This window comes from Dermacentor silvarum, chromosome 1 (assembly GCF_013339745.2).
Source record: "Dermacentor silvarum isolate Dsil-2018 chromosome 1, BIME_Dsil_1.4, whole genome shotgun sequence".
Taxonomy (NCBI): domain Eukaryota; kingdom Metazoa; phylum Arthropoda; class Arachnida; order Ixodida; family Ixodidae; genus Dermacentor; species Dermacentor silvarum.
The window spans coordinates 25,372,915-25,399,895 of record NC_051154.1 but is presented as its reverse complement, the minus strand read 5'-3'; the positions used below and the strand labels follow the sequence as shown (position 1 = coordinate 25,399,895).

Here is a 26,981-nt window from a genome sequence, read left to right as displayed (position 1 = left end):
AACCGACGGCGAAGAGTAGCACTCATAATAGACACATGCGCCGCGGTGTCAATCAATGTGCACACAGGAACATTGTCGACAAGAACGAATAAAAGATTCTGGTTCGTGGGTAAGGTTTTGCAAGGATTTCATGCCGATGTCGTCCATACAGCTCCACCATCAGAAGCTGCACTGTCTAGTTTTCCGGTCGGTGGTGCTGCAAATAGGTCGGAGAAGGAGCACGGTGTGACGGGGGAGAACGAGATTGATGGCGGGAGGGAGAAGGTGAACCGGAGTAGCGGGGTCGTGGCAGAGGTGTCGCAAGCTCAGATGATGGGTCCGGCATAGAAGGAGCGAATGAGAAGGACGAACTCGAGGGACGAGGGTGGTAGTCCGAAGAAAAGCGTGTCAGAGAAGGCCAGCGGCTGCGGCAGTGGCGACTGATACGCTCAATGCGGCACCAGTGAAAACAAATCGGCTTGTCGTCCACAGTGCGCCATCCGGACGGGTTGCGCTGTCTTAAGAGGAGTAAGAGGAGCGAGGAGGGAACGTGCGTGGATGAAGAGGTTCCGAGCGTACGGGTCGAACGGAGTGCAGGCCGATGTTTGACAACTCCTGACGGGCGACCGCCTGTATCAAGGAGATCGTCGCCGGAGAAGGATCAGATGACGGGAATGAAAGTCTACACTGGCGCAAAAAAGAGAGAACGAAAGAAAGAGTCAACCAAGTGTCGACGCTAAAGAAGACAAGTTCGGCGTACATGGTGGTTCAAATGATTCGATCATTAAATCTTGATTATATCTCTCCATTTTGTCTCTCTCTGATGTTCGTTATTTACTCACTGTGTGTCTTATTCGTATCGTACTCCAAGAGCATTTACCTCGACCTTGTCTTTAGCGTCGACACTTTTTTGACCAAGAGGCCAGGTAGGCCGATGCCGGAGATAGTACAGTCTATGGTGACATGCCTATAATCTTGACGATGCTGGCGCTAATTACGCCTGCACAATTAATTTTAGCTACTCTGAGACTAATTCTAGCTTCTTTCGGGCCCCGCGGTAGCCGCCTTCCAGACACCATTGCCTCGCGCGAGCCCTGCTTAGTCCAAGTGAACTCGCACCCTTTCTCCAAAGTGTGCCGTACGGCGGCTTTGTCTCAATATGCCTATATCTACGGCGGTGCACCTTTTGCAGGGATATAATGCAACGGAGTTAATTTTCGACTATATTGGCGCTGTTTACGACCGTACCGTTATTTGCCTGCTCGACGACTAATTCTTGCTTCTAAATTTTGATACCTTTTTAAGGTTCGTAGGACACTCAAAAGTAACTTAATTGTCCCTTCTGTTAAGATATTACAAGATATATAGCCACATCCCAGATGTACCAAACCCGTTTGAAGTCAGCTAAAAAGACCTTGTCTCTGAAAAAAAAATGCATCGATGACTAAAACACGTTGGTGGGCTAGTTTGTTAGCATTCATGCCAGAAAGTTCAGCGTGACTGGATGAGGACAGAGAAAGAAAACAGCACAAGAACAGCGCTGTGTGTATGTAGTTTTCTTTTTCGGTCCTCTTCCAGTCGCGCTGCACTTCGTATCATGTAAAAATGATCCTTATTTGCATTCCCTCTCGATCTTGAAAGAGGTACCACATACTGAATGTGTAGTTCAGTGAACTTTCTTATTTAGTACGAATGAGTAAAGAAGTAATAAACAAGAGGTAAACTTTTCACAGTACTAAACGTTTTCTCCTTACACCGAGATGCTTCTGGAGGTGCCATTTGGTGGCTGCTGCATTTATGCCGGGTTTCGATGGTCTGAATTTGCCATACCTTGCGCGCGATCTTATGCCTTCGTCACCACCGTCTTTGTTACGCTTAAAACGAGACAGTGTTTTTCTCAAGAGAGAATCTTGTCCCGGTACGATTAGCATTTGTGCTTCAAACATGGTGTTAGAAATAGAATCTCCCCGTTTTACGCACTTGCCAAAGTGAGAGATTACGCCTAATACGTGTGTTTACTCGGAATCACGGTTACGAGAAAGAACAAACACACAAACCGTACACACACAAAAAAAGCGGACAGCTGAATCCACATATAAGTATATTAGGGTTGCTTGTTTCTATACATGTATATGTATATATCGAACAACTGCCACCGATAACGACCATCTAGCTGCGAGTTTTCTTTGTGTTCCTATCCGCTCCATTGTATAGCGCGCTCCGACATACCATCATCAATCATTGCATTTACCCATTTGTTCAGCTGACAGGCGCATAAGAACGCGAAAAAAAAAAAAACACGAACGACACAGAGGGGCACATTACAGGTCTAAAACAAAAAGAAATTGATATATGACTTACACCACTAGGACACGACGATTTCCGATTATCCACGCCATGCTGATTTACGCCATGGGTCACGCAAGCACGCACGCAAGCACGTACGCACGCCCAGACACACACGCATAAACACACACGCACACACGCCCACAGACACACACACGCACACACAAACACACGCCCACACAAACACACGCACACACGCACACGCACGCACGCCCACAGACACCCACGCCCACACACACACGCACACACGAACGCACACGTACACGCCACCAGACACACACACGCAAACACACGCCCACACAAACGCGCATGCACATGCGCATACACACGCACATGCCCACAGACACACACGCACACGCAGACATACACACACGCACACCGAGTGCAGCACAGCAATTATATAAAGCCGTCCTAACTTACACGTTGGGCTTATTGGTATAGCATGATGGAGGCAAAAGGTGTAGCGCACTCGAAACAGGACAAAAGTGTGTGTAGTCTGTGTCATTTTGTCCTGTTTCGGTTGCGTTACGTCTTTTGCCTCCATCAGTTATATAAAATATGAAATAACAGTGATTTTTGTGTTCACATTAACTAAAAGGGACTCAAACGCTTAAAAAATGGAATGTATCATCAAGTGCACTGGCCTTTGTTTAGCAAGTGATGTTGGCCACTCAAAATATCGGCGCTTCCTTGCTTTTGTCCGTCAAAATCACATGGTCGGCAGAACACATTATTTTGGGTTTCTCGTGTTTTCTGATCGCCCGTTGCATAAAATATCCTCGGCTTCTGTATTGCATTTCATGGCATTCTGATCACGGGGATTTCGATTGAAGGCTATAGTCGCGATGCAGCAAAATTTCACAGACAAGTTTCTTTCTCGATAATGAAAGTGTTATCTGGGAAACTTGGCGCGCTTTCCATAGCATTGCCGAGCGCCAGCTCCATTTTCAAGAAATTAATCAACGATGCCCGGGTTCCGATGATATCACTGGCGAAGCCCATACGCGGCTCCCCTGCAATATCCCTTTGTTTTCCTTGGGCGTAATTGAAACGATATCTGCCACCTTTGCTTTTTGACTTACCACAAAATCATTAAACCCAAAAGCTGGCCCAGGCGCGAATCTGGTTTGATTTCACTTTTCGAGGTTATTGGCCTTCCTGAGCTTCCTAATTAGTTTCACGCTCCCTTTTAATATTATCGGAATCAGTGGCGGGAACTAAGCGTGTTTCAGCTTTGTGCTTGTTTTATGGCCACTAAGTGGAGAGTTCGGCTAGCACCCATCTCGACGATAACTTTTTTTGTGCGAAGTACAATCTGTGGGTTACTTTAAACAGGTTTAGACTTGCAGCAATTTAAAAGCTGCCTTTCAATGGGGCTGTCGTCAGGTGTCACCTAGCCGTAGAAGTAAATATATGTTTCCTACATTCGGGGGGAGAGGGGGCCCTTTTGTACTGAACGGTCTTTTCTGTCACCCTTGTCCACCAATCGTCCAGCTTTCTCCTGCTTACTTCGTCCTTATGCATATTATTATCACATACATAAAACACGAAATAATAGGGGAAGTTCACAGAAACATGCATGAAGTCCGTTATATTCAGCACATTCACGTTGGGTTGCTTTCGAGACACCGCATAAGGTCACTATAAGAGAGTCACAGAGATGTGTAACAGTATGTCTTTGCTTGTGTGTGCACGACCAGGGACAAAAAACCTTCACAGACAAGGAACGCTGGGGTGCCTGAGGGGCGATGAGATGACAACGGGAGCCGGCCTGGCCGTGGATGCGGGCGCGAAGATCAACGGCTGAGCAATAGACAAGATGGCTATCCCTATTCACCGCGCGCCTGGCCCGCTTCGTCTTCTTCATCACCGCTCCAGCGGTGGCGCTACAACGTCTATCCAGCCGGTTCAAGCGGCTGCACAAGGTCTCTCGCTGGCGCTCGTATTGCGGACACTCAATGAGCAAGTGTTCCCTAGACGCCTCCGGGGTGTTAATGCGCACGTATGAGCGCATCAAAGGTGCGATCTATGCGTTAAGTTTGTGACAGTCGAGATAAAAGACGCTCGACATTTGAGAAGGCCCCTTTGGGTAAGATGTGCCCGCTCAGCAGGGTCTATCGCAAGGAAATATAAAACATCTCTGGAGACTCGCAATCCTATGTATTGTAGATTTGCCTGCGACTCCCTCGGAACTTCTCAACTATAGGCACGCTGATAGAAAACAGATGAACTTCGCTCCAACTTGTGCAAATACAAGCCTGAGTTGCCACATGGTCGTATTCAGTGTGTCGCAAGAGCGCCTGTTCCTCCCTCGGTTACAGTCACTTGTATTTCTGCTGTACAATACCTGCTAGATCCTCACTATGAGAACCTTTCAGCGTCTTTTCTGCCACTCTGGAAGTGCTTTACTTCGATGATCATTGCAAGACTGCCAGATATAAAAAGCAAAGCAATACGCCCTTGCCAGCTCTAAATTACTTTGCGCTTGAGCTTATCTTACGATGTTATCAATATCGGTGCCACATTTATACCGATGGCTGGGTAACATCCAATTTTTCTTCGATAAGCGTCTGTGTTTCATCTACTAGTAAAGCAATTTTGGCGAGGCTCAACCATAGAAAGTCTACCATCAGCACAGAGCTGACTGCACTGCGTACAACGTTCACTTATGTTTTGAACCAGCCAGCAAGTAGATGGGTCTTCTTCAGAAGTCATCCCAAACAAAAGATGAACTTGTTCGAGGCATCAGCCGTACATACACTGAGACACGTAGTCTGCACCCCAACATTTCGCTTCACTGGTTTACTGCTAACTGGGCCATCGCGGGCAATCTGCATGTGGATTTCGCTTCTGGAGCGGCGCACGTTAACTCACCGCAACTGACCTCCCTACCATCTCTAAAAGGGACGGCTCAGCTCTCGCGAATGCCGTCGCGTGGCGCTGTCAACGGGATTTCTTTAAATTAAACGAGCTCAATTAGGCCACTGCGCGAGATTTAAAAAAAACGGGCAAGTTTGCACTCGGTCGTGCAAAGCTTAGGCACAGCGAAACTTACTGGCTGCTACTGCTAGGTATTACCTTGGTTGCTGCTAGGTCTTAACTTGGTTTAACTTAACTACGCATGTATATAGGAAGGTATTCTCGAGCGATCATTTTCGGAGGTACCTTCCCTTTTGCGACATTTCGCGTGGCTAGCGCTGGACACTTTGGCGCCTACGAGCGGCAGCGCTCCTAGCATGCCACAAACGCAGGCAGGCTAACCAAGTTTGGTACAGTGCCAAGAACGCTGTCGCTTGTCGACGCCGAACGCGTTGGCGACATTTCGCTTGACTAGCGCTGGACGCGTCGGCGCCTACGAGCGACAGCGTTCCTGGAATGCCACAAACACAGGCATGCTATCCAAGGTTGGCACAGTGCCAAGAACGCTGCTGCTTGCCGACGCCGAATGCGTTGGAGGCTAGCCGCTCGATATCAATCGGCCAGCTTCGCTATGTATTGACCTTTGCGCGGCCTAGTGCAAGCTCTCGTTTTTTTTTTTTTTTTTTTTTTTTTTTTTTTTTTTTTTGTCCTGGCTTAGCGCGCCGCGGAAAGAAGAGAGGCGGGGGTCTGGAAGGCAGAGTGCTGGTGAGGAGTTAGAAAGTACCGCGCGCGCTTTCCTCCTCAATTCTCCTCGGATTTCTCCCCCTCACCGGGCCGGCGCGGCGCTGATGTGGCGCACCGCATTAGAATCAATGTCTCCCCTCTGTCCTGACCTTTCCGGGTCGTGCCATAGTTCGGGCGCGGCCAAGCAGTAGCTGGTCGCCACTTGGCAACGTGTATTGGGTGCATGCAATATTACGAGACGCTCTTAAAAGGCTCAGAGAAGGTTGTGACGCCACCTTTGGCTGTGCGAAATACAAACAGCCAACATCGCTGTATACTATGAAACGACGAGAAATTACATTCCACCTCTGTACCTAAGTTCTCTCAAGGCTGGCTTATGAAGGGCACTTGATGAGACTTCAAGATGTCAAGTTTACCAGCTGGCTTGTACTTAATGAGTATGCGCTAATAATACATATACCACGTATCTACCTATATATTGCGGTTCATGCCTTCGCAACATAAAGTACATAAAGAAAAAAATGCTCGCAGTATTGAAACCTTGCAAAGATACAATAAGCACGCAATAAGAGTAAAATAGTTCCTTGGCTTCACAAGTATCAGGTGCAAGGATCACACGCACACACACACGCGCGCGCACACATACATGCACACACATACACGCACACAAGCACGCACATACACAAACACACACGCACACAACTACAAAATATGAGTTACAGGCATTAACTCACAAATTACATACATTTGAAAACTAACGCACGCGCGAAAACACAAAAAGCTTTGTCAAGGCTCGAAGAGTCAACGAAAATTTCAGCCGACTCACTTTAAAAAAACTATATGCACAGTTATCGGTGCTCTGTATTAAACTGAACAAAGAGTCCGGCTATGCGAAGAGCATTAAAATCCCCATACAACTTCATCCACAAATATGAGGAAAGCTGCAACATTCACCTCGCGAAATCGGGAGAAGGGGCGAAATCCCTTCTCCGATGTTATGGAGCCACTGCTTCCGACGCACGACATTCCGTTCACCTCGGGGGATATAAAATAAGGCTTGCCCTTTCTCTGGCCTGCTGCTGCATTGAAACGCGCAGCAGCAAGGCATTTTCAGGGAGAACGAATCTCAGATTCCTACGAAAGGATGGAAAAACTTGGGAAACACACGTTCGGAGCGGCAGGGCGACCACCACTTGGACTGCTCATGGCGAGCGGGAGAAACTAAAGGCGCGCGAAAGCAAGTTTCGCGCCGTTTTCGTGACGTCAGGGTCACCTGACGGGGTAGTCTCGAGCGCCGCAGCCATTCAGCGTGGCGGATGCGCTGCCTCCGCGAAAGTTGGCACGCACCACAAATTACGACTGGCTTAAACAGCCTCGCTGTTAAAAAAATTCAGTACCATTCCACTCTGTGAAGGTGGATGACCAGCGAAGCTGTGTATGTGGTGATTGATCGTTGCTTCGGTGAAACGCTCCAAGTTTGCGGGATCGGGGCCACATGGGCGGTTAGCATTTCTTTCCGCCTCGCAGTCCTGGCGGGCAGCACGCTTACGTTTGGCGTCCGCGGCCCGCTGATCGTCGGTGGTCTCCTTCCGCCGCTGCCGCACCCATTCAATTTTCTGTTCACGCCGTCGTTCTTGGTAGGCACGCTGTGTGCTTCTTCAGACCGTACAACACGCGGCCTACCCATTTCCCAGTCAGAGCAGAACTGAGGAAAGGAGCCTACGTAGAGCATGACGTCAGGAGACAGAAGACACTCAGAGTGGTAGGCACTAGTTTGAATACGCAGGATGGCGTACACGTGTATGGTGCGAACGTAGACATGGCCGACGCGAGTCAAAGTGTAGTATCTCTTCCTATCAGCTTAATATCTGATACGGGTTGTATTTGGACCCAAGATATGAAACTTATTTTTGGATGTTGGCGGAGTGCTTGAAGCCTGCTTTAACTTCGTCGCGGGTTGACCCGGTATTACACTATCTTAGGGATCGGCCCACGGTTTTTGGTCTACGGACATCGATCCGCTGGAAACTAGCCATATGCAGCTTCGCTGTAAAAAAGAAGAACGTAGAGACTGCTGGACTGGACAAACCGAAGCGTCACGCATCGCACTATCACCAAACATCACATACACAATGAACATGTACAGCACATCTCCGGAATGATGGGCTCTGCGAGGTTTCTAGAAGTGAAATAAACACTCTGCATACGTTTTAATAACCCTTATGCTCTCTGAAGCGTTGTGCAGTGACAGTGCGCATCAATTCGCAGTATTCTTATGATCGGTTTATACAGCTACGATACCAGCTCAGCTTAAGAAGACTGCCAGTCACTTTCCAAGTATCCGGCTGTGTGATGAGCTTCCTGTGCATGGAAAGACGTGACCTGTGCACAATTTCTCCTCTGCGTTATCTCTCACAGTGCGGTCATGAAACAGAAAGGAGGCTGTACTGGGGTGGATGAGAAAGCTGCACGTAGGATGTAGACCATTCACTAACGAGACCAAGCCCACGCCTTGAAGAACCTTCAAGAATGTTTTGCTTGCTGATTGTTCACCACAGTGCGCGGGACTCTATTTAAGACCGTACATAAGTCATAAATAGCTTTGAAGGTCGATAAAGTGGTTCAAACGCCCATGTACCGGGAGTACCACCTGAACCAGTTTTACAAAATCAAGGAGGGAAACATGCTCGAGCTCCTACTGCCATAGCATGATTGAAATTTCAGTCTTATAAAAAAAATTGCTAACGGATGATGTTTTTGGGTCATATTGAGACATACCGCGGAAATGTATATTCAATAAATAGTTTTAGCAATTTTTAGTAGTCTAGTTCACGAATGAGCTAATCTAACTTCACGAGCTGGTGGTCTTTCACAGTCGCCCGTCCAGCCTGTCAAGATAGCGCCTGTTCGCGTTTTTTTTCATCCATGCTTATGTGAGTGAATCTCGTAAGTTGATCTTAAAATATGCCTGAATGCGCAAGTAGAAGTGGGAATCGCAGGCTGCAAGCCGTTGGGAGTTCTGGGCGATGATCTGCATGCTGTATTTACTCGGATTCCTGAATGTTCGAGCACGCACGTTATTCGCCGTTGCCTGAGCAGCCGAAAAATACTATAGTGAGCAAGGCCGTAGAAGTAGTAGCTATAGTGCCGCAAACTTGACGGTAAGTCCTACAGTATAAAACTAGTAGTTAGCGTATTCTTATTCACGCCGAACAGCACACTCGCCTCATGGGCAGCGAGTGTGATTAGATACAGCATGATTTCAGGACTGCTTGCCTTAAGCAAGCTATCCCCATCTCAGTAAACGAGAATCTCAGTACGATCCCTACATGGTGCAGTACACGATGTGTTTTCTCCAGTGCACATGGTGATGAAACGTGACTGTTCAAGGGTGTTGCAAGGACTTTGTGAATTACGCATGCATGCAGCTACTAATTAATATAGGCAACTCACCCAGTCGATTGTAGAAATATCGGGCTGTGTCATGTTTCGCCGTATGACCCCCACGTTAAAATGTTGAATTGAATTCTTGGGCTTGGCGTGCCAAAACCACGATTTGATTGCGAGGCACGCCGTAATGAGGGACTCCAGATTAATTTTGACCACTATGGGGGATAATTAATGTGCCCACAATGCACGGTCGTTTGAGCATTTCGCCACCATCGAAGTGCGGCCATCGCGGCCGGGATTTGATCCCAGGACCTCGTGCTTAGCAGCGCCAACAGCATAGCTGCTAAGCTACCGCGCAGGTCACGTTAAAAAGTACCCTTTCTGCTAGGAACAACAGGAAGAAAAAGGCGATAGGTACGGTGGTCGCTTCGCGAGCCGTCTGGACGGCTTTATCTTTAGGTTTAGTCAAAGCCCCTGATAGCTAGCAAAGCAATGTGGAATGCTTCGACGATCGGAATGGCACGGCAGGCAACCTAAGCTCAAAGAATGAGTAAATGGTTAATTTGCAATTGTAGCAAACCAAAGGTGAGAGAAGAATGGTAGCCTTTTCGACGTGAGGGTGGGCAAATTTTTCAGCTTTAGGGTGAGGTGATAACGTGGCTTGCGTCGTGAGGGTGAGGGAGGAAAATTAAAGATTTGCCCACCTCTGGAGCGCTATAACGTAAAATGATTCCAAACTTCTGACGTCAAATTTACGTAAGCACCGACGCAAGCATCGGGCGGTGACCCGCAGCGTTGTCTGAACAACCCAATCAAACACTCTCCTCGTTTATAGGAGGTCACGTTTGTTCGCTTTCAAAACCAATAACATTGTCTACACCCTGCGGTTTTTCTTATCTAATTGGCTGACAAGAGGCGAGGAGCACGCTATAGTGGAGAGGGTATCGATGGGGCCGAGCCGGCACAGTGAAAATAGATAACCGCATGAAGCTGTGATTGGATGATGAAGACGGCACCAAAGGGTGGTGCCGGCTTCTCCTATTGGTCCCCTTCTCCTTACTTAGCTTGCGGTGGCTGGTATAAAATCGCGGCGGGCGTGCGACGGAAGCATAAGAATGCCGCTAAAACGGATCCTCAGCAAGGAAGAGTTGGCAGAGCGATGTCGTATGCATGCCGAAAGGGCTCGATAACGTTTTACTGCCACGCAAAAAGGTTTATCATGCGCAAATAAATACGCACTCACCGGCAGGTGCGAGTAGCGAGGGCCTGAGCGATCGGCGGGCAACCATCTTCTATTCTTTTCGGAACGGGGCAGTCTTTGGCCATTTAGAAAATTTTCTAGTTTTGTTTGGTATAATAATGCATTTTTTTCGCATACTCTTCACTTTGAGGTGGTGAGGTTTCGCGGTTTTGGGAGGTCGCGTGAGATACAGGCGAAGTGGGCGTAGTCAGAAAACATTGGCAGAGAACATATAGCAGAGGGCTAATGGTGAAAAGGCGTCGAATCAGGAATGATTATTTTATTTTGTGCGGGTTAATCATGCAGAATCAGTGTGTACACGTTATATCAGATAGGGAGCTAGCGTGGTTTTCGTGACGTCGCGTGACAGACAGGCGAAGTTGGGAGTGGCCCGAAAATGTTTTGACCAATCGTGGAGGCTGATTGCAGAAATTGGAATCAAAACAGTTTGGAATCATTTTACGTTATAGCACCCCTGGGCCGCGATTTTGTAGCGATGCCTTATGACTTATTTTACGCTAGTCTTATCATCCACCGCTCACGGCCGGCTGATCCCGTTGATAACGCGAGCGGACCGTCTCTCTGACCACTGACAAAGCGCGATAAGCGCGAAAAGGCATTATTACTTTAAAGGCATCGCCAGAAAATACCGGCCCTGGTTGCGACACACACGCTCGTTTCACGCAAAAATTGCTTGACGTAGACACAATCTTCGGAAATGTATGACAATCCGAGCAACTCATACATAAAGGACAGCGAAATGGTATAGGGAAGTTGTCACACCATTCGAACGTCGCAGGTCCCCCGGCAGGGCCCACGATGGTGAGCTGAGGCTCCCTAGATTAGCGGCAGGCTCGTGGGCGGCGAAGCCAACACCGATGAGATGTTGACGGGACGCTGGTCGCGCAGAAACGCGACCACTGAAGTGCTTATATGCCGCTGAAACAAGTATTATCTTGCATTAAAGGCCCAGATGTGACACCCACGCAATGTTTGTCGATTTGGGCCCCTCCTAGCTGACCTTCAAAATGGTGCTGATTAAACGCGACGCGAGAAACCAATATTATGATTCATTGGCTAAAATAAACATGCAAAGAAGTTATTGTCTATTTGAGTGTGTATACGAACGTAACATTTAATAACTACTATAATTACGCTTCAAAGTGAACTCGGGGCTATGGTACCGGCACCTGAAAACTTTCGCCAACCTTCGCTTCTTAATATGCCTGAAGTCTCGCGCTTCCAATCCTGACTTCCCCACGGCTCCTGAGATTGCTTCATTTGTTAAGCTGTCATGCACAGCTACAGCTAGTCTACAGAGCACCTACTAAGTATAGGTGAGCGACCTCTGCAGGCGAACGCGAAATCACTAAGGTGTGTCGGAGTGTGTAGCCGAGATCGCCGAAAAAAGAAATCAAAACAATGCAAAAAAAAAAAAACACGGAGTTTCTGGGAATTAGACATCCGCTAAATGACGACGTTCTCGTAACGCCAGCCGGAGTAGCGAGAAACCATAAACTGCGCTCCTCGCCTCTGAAAGAAGCTGATTGCAGTAAAGGAATTCTGGCCGAAGATTTTTTGCGGCAGATTCGGCGGTGGCAAATATTGTTGTAGTTTTTACTACGATGAAGTTGCTGTCTTTAGTAGAACTGAAGCAACCATGAAGATGAAAACTTGGCCTCGTCACGAAAATGTTGTTTTTGTTTTTTGTTCTCGTTTCTTTTCATTTTTCAACATTTCTTTCATTCGCTTCGTCATAAATACTGCTGCGTCACCCACCTCCACCTCAGGCCGGTATATCCTTTTCCCCAGCTGATATCTTACTATGTTTACTTCCTTGGACGAAGGGAGAAGTTCTAGCAGTAACGTTCTTGGAAGAGTTCCAACGATTAAAAAAATGACTTCTACAAAACCCTTTAATCATCACGAAAAAATAAAGAAAAAAGAAAGAAAGAAGGAAAGAAAGAAAGAAAGAAGGAAAGAAAGAAAGAATTCAACCAATGCGGTTGCTTACGACTTACGTCTTAAAAGACCGGAACCCCAAAAAGCGAATTTACCAAGGATTTAGGCAGCGGCTAGCAATGAATTTTCCGAGAGTTGGAACCGGAGAAGACATCTGCGGCAAATAATAAACTCAATTCGAGCTCAAAATAAAACGAAATACGTAAGCGGTGTAGCGGTACTATTTTATTTTGTGCTATGGAATGGTTTCTTTTTTTCATTCTTTTTTCTGTTCTCCTGAAAACCATGGGAAGACACATTTGATAGCGACGAGAGTAACTAGGGAGACATTTATCTTGAGCGGTTTGGGGGGGGGGGGGGGGGTCATGTGACAGCTTTTATCTGGGCGGCCGTCGCACTCTATTCAAGGACTTTTATAGCAAGGTGACTCATATGTTTGTTCGGCCTGCCTGTTTCAGAGTTCTGCTTGACATTTACAAACGTCGGCATTTTTGAACTTGTTACGTCGCTGCCGCAGTCGAGAGTACACTGCGGCGTACCGCTATCCGTATATGCAAAGGAACCATTGCCCGAAAGTGAAGAAGGGACGGGGCGAAAAAGATTCTCTCGAATGACATCTTAAGTAACAAGTGTTGCAAAGGAAGACGAGTGACGTGTTACGCAAGAAGACACACATTCGGACATGTTACATGTAAAGCTGGGCAGATGCTTTGGACGGACTGGCTGTCCCAAGCTCCACGAGGCGCTTTCGAGTGCCATTTGTTGAATTTTGAGAACGAAAATTAGTCGGGCGATTTCTATGCAAGAGTAGTCGTAAAAGAAATGTTTTAACGATCCATCGATCTTCATCGGCTGCGTGTGGGTGAGTGTGTATTCATGCTGTTTCTGCTCTTGGCATCCAGTGTTACATGTGTCCAGAAAAGCATGCCAGTGAGCACAGCGTAAGGCTGTGCACTGCAGTTGCAAATAAACTTAGACAGACGGCGAGAGGCAGAGATAAAAGAGACAAGCCACTGTTTATTTTAGCGGGAAAATGGCGTATACTAAGGCGGCGGCATCACGTGGATAACGAAACGTTAGTGGGCCTCCTGATACGTCTATAGTCTATTGTCCCCGCTAGTCTACTTTGTATAGCATGCAAGCTCAAATAATGTTCAGACGTCGACAGCCAACAAAACGGGGTGGACACATGCTTGTATTTTGGGCAAGGTGTCGGGCAAGCGGGGTGGGCAAGCAGGCGGGCAATATGTTGTTCGCACAGGAGGTGATAATTACAACATTTTCGTTCGATGAATGCCTTCCGATAAGCATTAACGAATGCCTGTTCATTCCTCATCAAAGCGACCGAGAGCGCCGCATATCATTATCGTGGCTGTGACGAAACAGTAGAGCACCATCTGTACCACGGCCCCTCTTTCGCCGCTCAATGACGTGCTCTGCGAGCTAGTCTTAGCCGCCTAATAACAGACAGATCTCGGAAGAGGAAGTCCTGGGACTTTGACAGAAGCACTCCTGCGTGCACAAAGCTGCGAGAGCCCTATTGTGAAAGCGAATGGACTGCGTGACTGTCAGTGAACGTTCCTCTGCGAGTGTGTTCACACTGACTGCATGTTTCTTTATTTTCTTGTCTATTTTCCCCCCCCTTTTCTCTTACCAAAGTGTAGGGAAGCCAATCCGGCATGGCACTATGTCAACTTCCCTTCCTTTGCTTCTCTTCTCTCTCTCTCTCTCTATTGTCTATGTAGAAGCTATCGTAACACGGAGGAATCTCGTACACGAGTTCGGACTTGTTGGGGAGAAGGCACCTGGCATGTCGTTTGTCACAGGTCCTGTCTCAAAGAAAAAGGTGTTCGCTCGCTTGCATAGAGAACCAGGTCTTGTTTTTGCTGAATAAGCCATTCGCATGCCAGGCGGCGTTTTTCACCCTGTTTGACACGTTGTGCACGCAGGAGATAATCGGGACTTTCGCATTATTCACTGATTGTCGAGCAATCTTTTGCTTCCGAAACTCATGCAGGATACCTTCCACGAGGGCAAACGCGAAAAAATCGGTAAACCGACATAAAACTCCGCACGGCTCGATAAAGGCAGGAAGGAACGAAGGCGCCTTGCAAGGCAGCGAGCCCAATAGGGCTTTTTGGAAGCTACTATTAATGCGAAGCGTAATGAAGAAGGCGCTTCTTTGAGCGTAGGGTGTAGATTTATCAGGTGTGACCCCGGTTGAAGGACAACGCGAGATCAATAAAACGTGTACTCGACAGTGTACGGGCAATCTGCGGTGAGGAAAAGGCGAAAGAAGCGGGCGCGAACCACCCGTTGAACTCTGCAAAGAGATGCACAGCGATGCCCTCTTGAATAACTAGAAACCCTCTGAAACGCCAAACCGACATAAGCCGCTGTCCTACCCCATGCATGCTTGCTAATTTTGGCCATGAAAGTACCTCTCGCGCGGTGATACGCAAATCAGAAGGAGAAAATTGCTATAACCAGGCAGTCGCGTAACTTTTTCGTCACGGAATACGCACTCGTACTAGCTAGATAAATCGACTACCTCTTGTCATCACATCTTGAGGCTCACGAAGCTTCCAAAGTCGAGGACGTTGAGTGCCACTTCTATCGATAATTATCTCGTCGGTGTCTATCGCGAGTAGGACGCCTTAGGTTGTTAGGGGAGCGAAGAGAGCGACACTGCCTGTCACCAGTTTTGTCTCGCTCAAAGTGCCCAACGAACGACAAGAATCGTGTTTTTCTCCTGGAAAGCGTGCACCACCACGTAATGCGCATTGTTGCAACGAAGCAATCACTATATTGGTAGGATGGTGGTTGTTAGGGCAATGACGTCTTATCTACTGAGAACTGGCAGCGATCCCCACGTCATTCAAGGAACGTAAGAGGAGAGAAACCTAGGGGTGCAAGAACTTGATAAAAAAAAATTGCACTATAGACCGTTTTATCGGCGAGGAGGAACGTAGCCTCGAACCAGCGCGCCGCGCCGCTCTCCTCCGCGTACTGGTATGTGCAGATCGCCGTTTCTCCCGGCGGTAGCTTGCAACGCTAGCGGTGTCATTACGAGTTGGCGAGATTTTAACGTGTTACGTCTGTGATTGCTGCGATGTGAGATGACTCAGGGTTAACGGGCTACTATTTGCTGTATTCGGCTACAAACATTACTTTGGGAAGTGAACCTGTACTGCATCTTCAGCCGTGGCGACTTGGTGGACTCCGCCGCTGCGGTTGCAGACAAGCGTCAGCTTTGGATTGCCAGCATAAACAGAAAGGACTTGATGCCAGCATCTTCGTCGCGTGTATGTTCTCGAGATTTTTTTTTTTTCGGTGAGCGCACGGCGACGAACTCGACACCCATGATCAAACTCGGATATGAGCGGAAGGTACGTTTTCGAGTCGGTAAACTAGTCAAATGGACGAAGTGAATTATTTCTTCTTGCACGCACATAACAATTATGCTGTTCAATTGTCTTCTAAGATTATCATGCTTGGCAAACAAAGTTCTGGTGGAACTTGGCCGAGGACGTATTATGAAAACACTACGTGATGACGAAGAAAATGAAGGTGTATTATTTTTCGTTTTGTAACCAAAGCCATGCCTACCGTTTGCCGGCCGCCCCTAGTTCACGTGGGCTCTCGCGTGCTTCCGGATCTCACCGGCAAGCTGCCTGGCCGACGTCGCGCATCGCACGCTGCATTACTTCAGAGAATAAAATTGCTGTTGCAGAGAGTATAGTTTGATCGTTTTTCAGCTCTCCCGAGTCGTCGAGGTGCCCTTGCCCAGCTGTGGCAGCGCCTTAAGGCCTGGCGCCGTTTCATATTGCGGCTATATCGAAGCTCAATGCTTAGTAACGACACGCTAAGGACATTCCCAATCACAAAAACTTGTTCAGACCTCTCAGGCAAACACGAAAGCTTGCAACTCGTCTTCAACGCATGTTCAGCGTGATCCCACCTACCAGCATGGCGGCGTAATACGCCAGAAGATAGATGGCGCTGTGATCGGAAAAATGGCGGCGCCCTCGATGAAATGGTCTATATTTGGAGTAAACTTGGAAAGCTACCGTTACCAATTACCCCTACTCCACTATTTCACTTAGCCGACAGAAATGAAGGCAAAGAAGCATATAATCATAAGTGTCGAGAAAATGACCTCCCCTATACATAAGAAGGGATGCATTAATAAAAGTCCAATTTGAGTCAGTGTAATTTTGATGCGTCAAAGCTTGGTTTCTGTAGTCTTCGCGCGGCGCTCGGCCAGCTAGCTTGTACGTGCTAAGCAAATGTAATTGCGGGTTTTAACGTCTCGAAAATGTAGAGTGGGTTATAAGAGACATCAAATTGGGGAGCTCTACATTAATTTCTACCACCTAGAGTTCTTTGACGCGCACCGAAATCTAAGTACGCGAGAGCTTTTGTATTCCTTCCCCATCGAAATACGGCCACCACGGCTGGCAATCAAATCCGCGAACTTGTGCTTAGCAGCAAAACGCCATGGCCACTGATCCAATGCGGATGTTGGTGAAGTAGGGGGACATGTTGTAAACTATGCAACACGCCCATGAATGTCTAATGGGGGCCTGATGGGGCCAATATGAATGAGTATAAGCTACTGCCTACCAGAAAGATAGATAAAAAAGAGCGTTATCTATCAGGTTTGTACTGATGTGTGGATAGCTGCACCTAATGTACTTTTTTGTTGGTTTGTTTGTTTATTGCGATAGTAATAAATGGAAGAACCAGGCGAATTTTCGCCGTTGGCGGCGCCATAGCCGTGATGTTCCGTATAAAGTCCAAGTGCGATAAGATCATTTCGCGCCCTGCACGCCGTACGCATTGGGTGCAAGGGCCAGTATGCAGTGGTACTCAAGTGCTAGCGTTCGTCAATGGGGAGTGTAAAAACAAAAAGGTCCCATTTTGAAACAACCATTAATACATTCTACTAAGCGTGCCCTGCTGACTCATGCACGTCATGCTTAGGGTACTAGCCACGCTCCTTATGGCTGATAAAAAGGCGCTAGTGCTAGTGCTTTGCGTCGGGAGTAACTATCTACGTCGATGACGCGCTATTACAGAAAATGTTTTGTTTGAACTCAAGTCCAGCGTAGCCTCACGTGGCTCCTTATAAAGCGTTTCCACCGGGATAGGTTGCATACAAAAGGGAACATTTTGTGACCAATGACGCTGTAAAAAATGGACTGCGAACACACTAACGTGAGAAGTTACTGTGCTGACGGACTCTACTGAGCCGCTACTACACATCAAAGTTTGTCATGGTAATAAATCTGCTCACTTGGACTGCAGTAAACACGCTTCCTCTACATACTCGCACTAAAAGCATCTTATTTCTCTCACTTCTACACGTGCGATTAGAGGCTTCTCATAAGTTTTACCTATGGGCCAAAATTATCACATATAAACCCATAAATACGAGTCGAAGCCACGCAACCTTGTAGTAAACCCCGGTGGCTGCGCTCTCAACAACTTCGAATTAAGCCAAAATACGTCGCGCACTTTTACGCGCATCACATTTGTCGATTCGAGCCACTCGCATTGAAAAAGCGTGTGCCATTATCGTAAGCGCATTAGCGTGACGGAAACATTTAGGGGTGGGCGCGATGCGCAGGAGGCCTTCCACGTTCAGTTTTTGAAGGCCACTCGCTTAAAATGCAGGTCACCAGGGGCGGTACATCTCCAATTTTCGTCCCGTCTGTGATGTGACTTTTGCAAAGTTCGCTCTCGGCTTAAATAAGAAAAATTGGCGTACCGTGGCTATACAACGCGCTCGATATTCCTATACTTCTTATACAGTAAAAAAGAAGAAAAGGAAAGAAAAACAACCAACACACACGCTCAGCACTCAACATTTTTTTTTAGCATTTTCCACAGTTCCCTCAAGGTAGATAACTGGTGCGATGAAGTACGCCATGTTGAATTATTCAGAATGCACGTTTCACCTCGTTTTGCAGTACTCGATATGTCGTACACCTACCGTCCATACCCTTGTTAGTTCTAAACATGTGCTACTACTACTATTATTAGTATTGTTACTATTGATTGGTTGATTGACTGACTGATTGATTGATTGATCATGATATGGAGCAGCAGCAGTGCTAGGCGCATCAGAAAAAGAGTAACATTCATATATGTGGCGTTCCAGCTCGGCGACGCGAATAACTTCTCTTCGAGGCAATAAACATTCTCGCCGCCAGTCTGATTTCTGGGCATCTGTGATATATTCGCGCGGGCCACTAAGCTGCCTTATTGCGGCCTTCGCAAATTGCATTATCGGCTGCGGTGACGTCGTTTCTAACTGCCCTGCCAACTGGCGCGAATCCGCTAAATTCATGTTTGACGCCGAGGGACTCAATATGTGAACTTTTTGACTCGCTTCTGCACGAGATAGAAGAGAACCGACAGGACAGGTCTATTGCGATACCGGAGCCGGGGGACTGCACCACATCGCCCATCTGTCTTTCTTTTGGAAGACTATTAAGGCCCGATGCTCTGGCCACGTTCTTCGAACTCAGCTGGAACGGGTGAAATTTGACACCCGATTTATCAAGATAAAGGGCGTCGAAAGTGCTTGTCAAAAAGCTCGGCCCGCATTTACTGACTATAAATAGGTGAACTCGGCCCTTCGCGTTCCTTTGAAGCTTACAGTTTTCACGACTTTTCGGTCTTTTTTAGCCCTCGGCGGAAACAGGCGCCGTTTGTACACTATTGTTTTATACACTCTGCTTGGCGCATTATGGAACGGCGTCACTTACTTTCGATAAGCGTCGCAAGCGGATTTAGCTGCTAGGGGCAGCTAATTACTGACGACACATAAAAAAAGCACGCATTGATATATTGTTGTTTTTCTTCTCGGATGCAAAGGTAAGTTAAAAGGCAGATAGAGGATGCGCCGTGTTTTCCTATAGAGCTTGTCGATATATAGACTCATTAGAATGCATCAGGCAAAGGGGCTAATTACGCGACGTGAGAAAAACTATCACCGCATATCCACGACGTGAATGATGATGAGTGGGCGAAGCCCCGGGGGATCACTTGGGTAAACCAGAGCTACGGACGAGAGAGAAAGAGAGCGCGCGTCAAGAACGAACGCTCTTGTGCACCGCAGCACCCCAAGCTACGGACGAGAGAGAGAGAGAAAGATAGAGAGAGCACATCTGCGCCTCTAGCGGGAGCGCCGAGTACTAGCGTAGCTACAACGGCGCGACGGCGGACAAGGCTCGACCCTAAGGAGCTTCGCCCCTAAAAGAACACGATGAACTGTGCGAAATGCAGTGCACTAATATATAATGGTTGGGATGTAATGGTACTGCGATGGTACTGGCACACGTGGGTGGAATAAAACACTATATCAAGCACTGGGGGAATCGGTGCACGCGAAGCTTTCGTGAGCCTGCAAGGCAAAATGGCGCATTTCGAAAGAGATGCACTGCAGCCATGAACGCGTCCCTCAGTTACCATGGTGGACCTTGCAGAAAAAGGGGGAGGTTTAATCAGTATCAAAACGCTTTAAATAACATGGCACGACGTGTTCGACCTTCTATAAAGACGCCACAGCGCCACAATACGATGACAGACGCGCAGCGAACTTGGACGAAGAACGCATCCCAAAACTTCTATCTTCATCGTAAGGTATAGTATGTGCATGCGCTCACTTTTAAAGCGTAGCTGTTAGCCTCTAGTTGGTCGGGATTTTTCCTGTCCACGTGCGCGACCTTTCCTCACGCAAAAATGTGGGCCGATCCCGGAGGCAGTGCAAAAAAAAAAAAAAAAAAAAAGCGGGAAGCGCACAGTGTGCTGCTTCTCCAAGAGGATCACATGGCGTGATCAGGTGACATCATCACTTGACGAAGACGTCATCATCACGTTAGACGTGATCCCGTCATCAGGCGATCTCGTGACGTGACGATGCCGTGATCACGTAACGTAATGTTTGACGTGATGGTATCATCACGCGACGTTTGATGGGATGCCGTAATCACGTTTCACCATCATGTCAAACGTGGCATCACCACTTGGTCACGTGGGTTTTGGTAACATCGAATGTTGATGCCGGATTTATGGCCTCATGGGCCGTATAATAATTTCGTATTTACAAAGAATACCCCCCTCAGAAGTTGTAGTGGTGGTTTTCCACAACTGTCGATATGCGGAGTGGCTAACGCGCCGCCCGTTGAAAACTGTGGCTTGCACGAGCGAAATTCTTAAGGGTGTCTTATGCCACCATTCTAGGAATGCGTCCTTGGCCTAATGGTTAGAGCACCGGGATTCTGTGCTCGGAGAATCGGTTTCGAAACAAACGATCGCACACATAACTTTTTTTTTTTTATTGAGCTTTCATTCCGCGGCCAGTCTGCACATGTGGAGTGCCCTCGCAGCAAGTCGATAGCGGTTATAAGCGGACACGAAAATGTGGAGCCGAGACTAATAAAGCTTGCCTTTTAAGATAACCGTTTCTTAACGTGCTGGAGTTCGACGTCGTCCAACTCCAGTAACTAACCAGGAACAAAACTCTGCTATAACGTAGCCGGGAAGTAACGACTAAGTGCCGTAAAATGCGTATGTTATTAGAAGGGAGTACACTCTCGACGTGTTGCTAAATGAAAGTTGTTGAAATTCGGCCGATGTTCTGAGATACAATTATTTGAAAATTACGCCCATTGAGTTACACTAATACATTGCGGTGAAGTTGAACAGATTGCCGAAGGGGCAATGTCGAAAAATCCTGGGCGTGTCAAGTCTTCTTGTTTGGCTAGATCGCTTTTACAGGGGCTCAACAGGCGGTTAAAATCCGGTTACAGACGAAACCGAAAATTCTCGCAACATCACTAGCCTCCTAAATCTTGCCGCTATGATAAAAGCTGATGAAGTGAGAATTCGAATGGTTGGGCCATCTATCGACGCCTTCTTTAATGCCTCTGTTGTTTCATTTACAAATAGGCCTGCATGCGCAGGCACCTAAATCAATCAGATATAAGTTAAGTCGTGAGGTACTAATGATTAGAGACCCGATCTGTAGGCATTAAAAAGCGCGTTTTGGGCGCCAAAGATAGGCAGGCAAATCAACGTTTTAGGCCTCCAACGTCGTAAATATAGGCACAATAAATTTTTACATAAATACAAAGAACTTCAAACGAAGACGTGCCCGACCTGTATCTACGACAGGAAAACAAGAAATGTTATTGCTATTGCTTATGATGGCACAAAGGCGCCAACAGTTGAACATAGCCGTGCAATTGTACCATAAAACTGCTGGAATAATGACGATCATTGGGCGTAATTCAACAAGCACACTGCTCATATTCATGTTCAATGGCCACTGTACTCAAGCGTTGCATAAAGTGAAACAAGCATGAAAAAGAATACTTGAAAGCTGGGAATACTGATAAAAAAAATCGCTACTTTATGCCTGCCTGACGCAGTTTAATTGAGACATAACAAAAACAGACAAATAATAAATGCAAGAGAGACTACAATTTATTAAGAAGTAACATGGTCTTACGTAAGGACTGTTAGGTACAACTCTGGCAATTTTCTCATATACAATGACATTATCGGAATTGCTACAGGAAAAACGCCCCAACACTGCGAAATACACTTCCGCCCACCGCCCATTTGATGGGCGCACGTTTCTGTTTGGAAACAAGAAATCTGTTTGGAGAGCACGCGGAACGTAGTCTAAGAATCACTGTGAAGATTGTGGAAACAATAGCAAACTACCACCATCTCCAGATTTTTGGAATCAAAATTGTTCCTCTTGTCACCGAGAATGATCTTCTACGCTGATAAGGAACGCTCGACGGCAGTGAACACATTAAAAAGTAAATTACAAACAGAACGAAAGCCGCGTGCACATCACATTTTTCTTTCTTCTTTTGCTCTTTACTCTCCTTTCCCCTGACGGCTCTCCGCGGTTTCGCATTCGCCAACCGCGGCGCGTCCCATTTCACTGCTGCTAGCGGTTGTTTTCGGAAAGTTGGTTGAACTAGATTGCTATAGGTTGAACCCAATAGAGTTCTGAACAGTCAATGTTGCCCGGTAACATGGATAACGGTCTCTAACTGCCCTCGAAAGCAAAACTTCAGGCTAAATAGTGTTCATATAGGCGCCGATATTAAAAATAGGCATTTATAGGCATTTATAGGCATTTAGGCACAAACGCCAAAATAGGCATTTATAGGCACTATAAAAACACTATAAAAGCCCTTCTTAACCTCTAATTCATGCTCATATATCAAAGTGGGGCGATAGGAGCGCAAGGAACAAAAAAAAGGCATTTGCCTAAAATCCGGTCTCTACTAATGATATAAGCACTTGCAATACCGGCGAGTCACTAGATGCCAGTGAGCAAAGTACACAAAAAGAATCAGTTACGACCACTACGGAATCTATTGATGGGCTTAATTTACGAAGGGCCAACACTGCCGCTAAAAATTCTGCAAAAAAGATGGGTACAAAGTTTGGTAGACGAAGAGAAAAGGCCCAAAAGAATATAGGAGAAGATATACCAATACCACACTTTTCTTCATTTTCCCAGCTGTCAGTCGCTATGACCTCATTTGTTGGTATTTGCATAAAGGAATCCTGTAAAGTAGCACTTAACATTCAGTCAGACAAGTGTTTTGCATTGCTAGGAAAATATCACAAAAGTGCATTTGAAGAGAATTTTCCTCCTAGCAAATGGGAGTCACCTCCGTAACTCGAATGTTCAGCTGTCGAGAAGAGTTTGTACAAAATTAACTTGAGGGTTTTGGAATCGAGGTCAATGTAATTAAAACAAAACGAAAACAAACCAGGCCCAGAACTCAAAACTTTTTGCTATCGTCTTAGTGGTGATTCCTATGCTCTTAAAAATCTGTGCATGGCAAGTGTTCGAACCCGAGTTACAAGAGAATAAATCCTTTCATCCAGATAGAAGACATTATTTTCTTAGTAAACCTAAGCACTGTCTTACTGTCTGCTTCTGCAGAAGAACAAGGTGGCGAAGCTTGTAGGCAGGCCCCCAGAGTATAACACAACCAAATTCCAGGACAGGGCGTACATACATGCGATAGATTTATAACAAGGTGGTTCGGCGCACCCCTGATCGACTGTTGCTAATTCTACGTAATAAACCCACCACCCGAACACCTTTTGTTGCAATATAATCCATGTGCATACGCCATTAACTTAAGGAGCTTCATATTTCCCACCAAGATACTTCACAGTGGACTGATATCGAGCTGGTAATTAAGAGATATATGTCCTTCAGCGGAAAAGGCACAATGAGCCGTTGTTAAGTCTAAAGACAAATGAATGGTATTAATATAGCGTCCTAGAAGAGATAAATATGTTTGCAGGCTTTGATGCAGTGTTTTAATGTCCTTTCCCGGTGGTATGGAGGAGGAGGAGAGAAAGAGCGAAGGCAGGGATGTTAACCAGAAATGCGTCTGGTTGGCTACCCTACACTGGGGGACGGGAAAGAGGGAATAGAGAGATGACATAGAGAGAGGAAGGGGGGGGGGGGGGACACAGTGAACTCGCGCACGCACGCGGAGGGCCTGAGCAATTCAAAGGCGTTCATATAGGCCAGTGGCCCTCAAGAAAGACAACAGTGCCTTGACAGCTTTGTGGGCCGACGAGCGATGGGGACGGTCTTCAAGGAGCACCTGCACGGACAACGGCCGATCGTCAAGTCGTCGCAATGCGTTCGATAATGTTTGTCTCTCCGACTGAAAAAGATCGCAGTGACACAATAAATGTTCTATGTTCTCTTCGCTGCCGCAGGCGTCGCACGCAGCACTTTCGGTCATTCCAATCAAAGCAGATTATGCCTTCGTGAAAGGCGATAAGAAGGCTGTATTATTCGCAGACACGCAAATATGCACGTCCTCGTGCTATGGAATTAGAGCTCAGTAATATATTGAATAAGACTACAGATAGCATTGCCCTTTGGGAAACTCATCCTGACTGTTTATCTGTACCCGATTAAAAGCCGTTCTGAAAGTACTAACATAATCTGCCACTAAACCATTGCGTAATCCATGCTGGTAAATATGTTGGGAAGTTATGTTCCCCCAGCCGGTGGCTAATATCCCGTGTTCAATACTATCGTATGCTTTTGCGATGTCAAGCGAAGAGTAACCGATGCTGCATACTGTTCATGGCACCGTGCAAGTTGTATACGACTTTCAACGCCAACATGCACCTGGCATATTGAGCATCCCGGTATGAAACCAAATTGACATTCGCTTATTACATTCATAACAAGAACGTGTAAGGCTTTTACAAAGTTTGGTGTTAAGGCGCCTTTAGCGCACTCCGTTCGACCTCATGCTCAGCAGTAAAACGTCACAGCCATCGAGCAGCTTCGTGACGGGTGAACCGGCAACACGTTCAGCTGTACATGAGTTGTTTGTTCCAAAACTGAACTAGCAACTGCTCGAGAACGTAGAGAAGCTATGAAAGGGGCACAGTTTGAGAAGTCGTTCGTCAATCACGGGATGTCAGACGAGCAGCCACGCGCTTGCAACACAAAGCAGAGGCTCAGCAGATGCTGAAAGTGACAGCAAAAAATTTTTTAAATAGAGAACCACACAATCTAATTGAAATTTTCGAAGATATGGAAAACGCGGTTAGCGTCACTGTTCGAGTGGTGATTCTGTGGTGGAGCACTCCTGCCTCCCTCTGCCCCTATGATGGCGGCGAGAGAGGGATCCGATGGTAAGATAGGAGGAAGGCAGTTACCTTCCACGCTGGCGCTTGCCCCGCTGGAGACAACGCAGATATGATGAATCGGCTTGTATGTATAACCACCTAATACTACCGCTACAGATGTGCAAGTTAATGGCTCTGTTCTCTACGGGTTTACGCAATGAAGCAACAAACGCTACCTAAATATCCTCACTGCAACAAATATACGCCTTTAAGCGCATCATTCATTTTATAAAACAAATGACTTTCTAGAAGCTCCACCGGTCACCTTGCCGCTCGCTTCGGTCGCCCTTTATCACTTATGTATACCAGAATAAAAGTGGTAGAGGGTTTTGAAATTTGCTTTAACAAGTGCTAGAAACTGCCCTCGAAACGCGTCCCCGCCAAATAAGTGTTGTAAGAGCGACGACGGGGCCGTGCGAAACAATGCCTCCGCTATGCTTCTAAACGTGGCACTGAACGGGAACGTTCGCGTTCGGCTATTCGCTTACATGGACAGTCGTTGTCAATGATTTCTGAACAATATCCTTTTTATTACGCAACTATATGGACACTCCAGGCGCATTTCTGCCGTCGCCGTTGGTGTCGCCCTGATGTTCCGCATAAAGTCCAAGGGCGATAACATCGTCGCCGCGCGCCGTATGCTGTATGTGCGAGTGAAAGCGTGCGAGGGTGCGCCGACGATGGTGGCTCAATCTCGCGCGCGCAAGGGAGCAAAGAAGGGACAAAGCACACCGTCTTCTGTTGCGCGCAAGGCACCGTGGGAAGGGGAGGGAGGGGGGCGTTCTACTCTGACGGCGGCTGCTTATGGAGAGGCCGCGCGCGCCCTGTCTTGAAAGCGACCAATGATAGAGACAAAGTACACCGAGTGCTGATAGCTTCGTGCGCGCTGTGTTCTCGCCGCTTAGTTCGCGTTGAAGCGAAAGACAGCACGAAGGTCAATTCGCTCGCTGCTGCCGCCGCGATTTTTCACTCCAGTGTTTTTACAGAGAGTGTGCCCGGTCATCGAGTAAGATGTGTTCACGTTTGCTAGTGCGCGCGTGACACCATGCTTGTTAATTTAGTTAGTAAGTGAATGTTTATAAGTTTATACGGCCGATAAAACTACTATCCTGACTTGGTATAACTGTCTACTAATTTGCTATCGCAATCGATTCTTCACCTTTCGGGTGAAACTGCGACTTTTTTGTCACAGTCAACATTGCCACTGTCTTTCGTGTGGTACTTGTCTCTGCATTCACCGCTCCTCACCATTCTTCCTTCGACAGGAGAGAGAGGAAGAGAGCAAACAAAGACAGGAAAGACAGGGAGATCAGCCAGATGAGCCTCCGGTTTGCTACCCTCCACTAGGTGTAAGGGAAGGGGAATAGATAGAGGAAAAGAGGGAGAGAAATAGACAACGAGCACAACGCGCACAAAGAAGGACACAGAGCAATACTGCAATCGGTCATTGAGGTGGGTGTTCCTAGAAAAACTGCACGAGCGCCCGAATAGCTTTCTGCACCATCTATGGATGCGGGCAGGGACAAATAATTTTTGTTTCAGGAAATGTTTTGTTACAGTCCAGTCGGCTTAGTGCGGTCTGTAAAGATCTGCGCTGGACGTCGCATTGATGGCAACTGCAGAACAGGTGTTCGATGGTTTCTTCAGAACCACAGGCATCGCACGTTGTTGTATCGGATATTCCAAGACGGAAAGAATACGCTTTCGTAAATACCACACCGTGGATTGAATTGAAGTTTATTTA

At 47.1% G+C, this 26,981-nt stretch overlaps 1 pseudogene; it reads left to right on the top strand.

The window, feature by feature from the left end:
• Nucleotides 1–7,747: 7,747 nt before the first annotated feature.
• Nucleotides 7,748–7,927, top strand: LOC119437805 (U2 spliceosomal RNA; annotated as a pseudogene).
• The last annotated feature ends 19,054 nt before the right edge of the window (nt 7,928–26,981 follow it).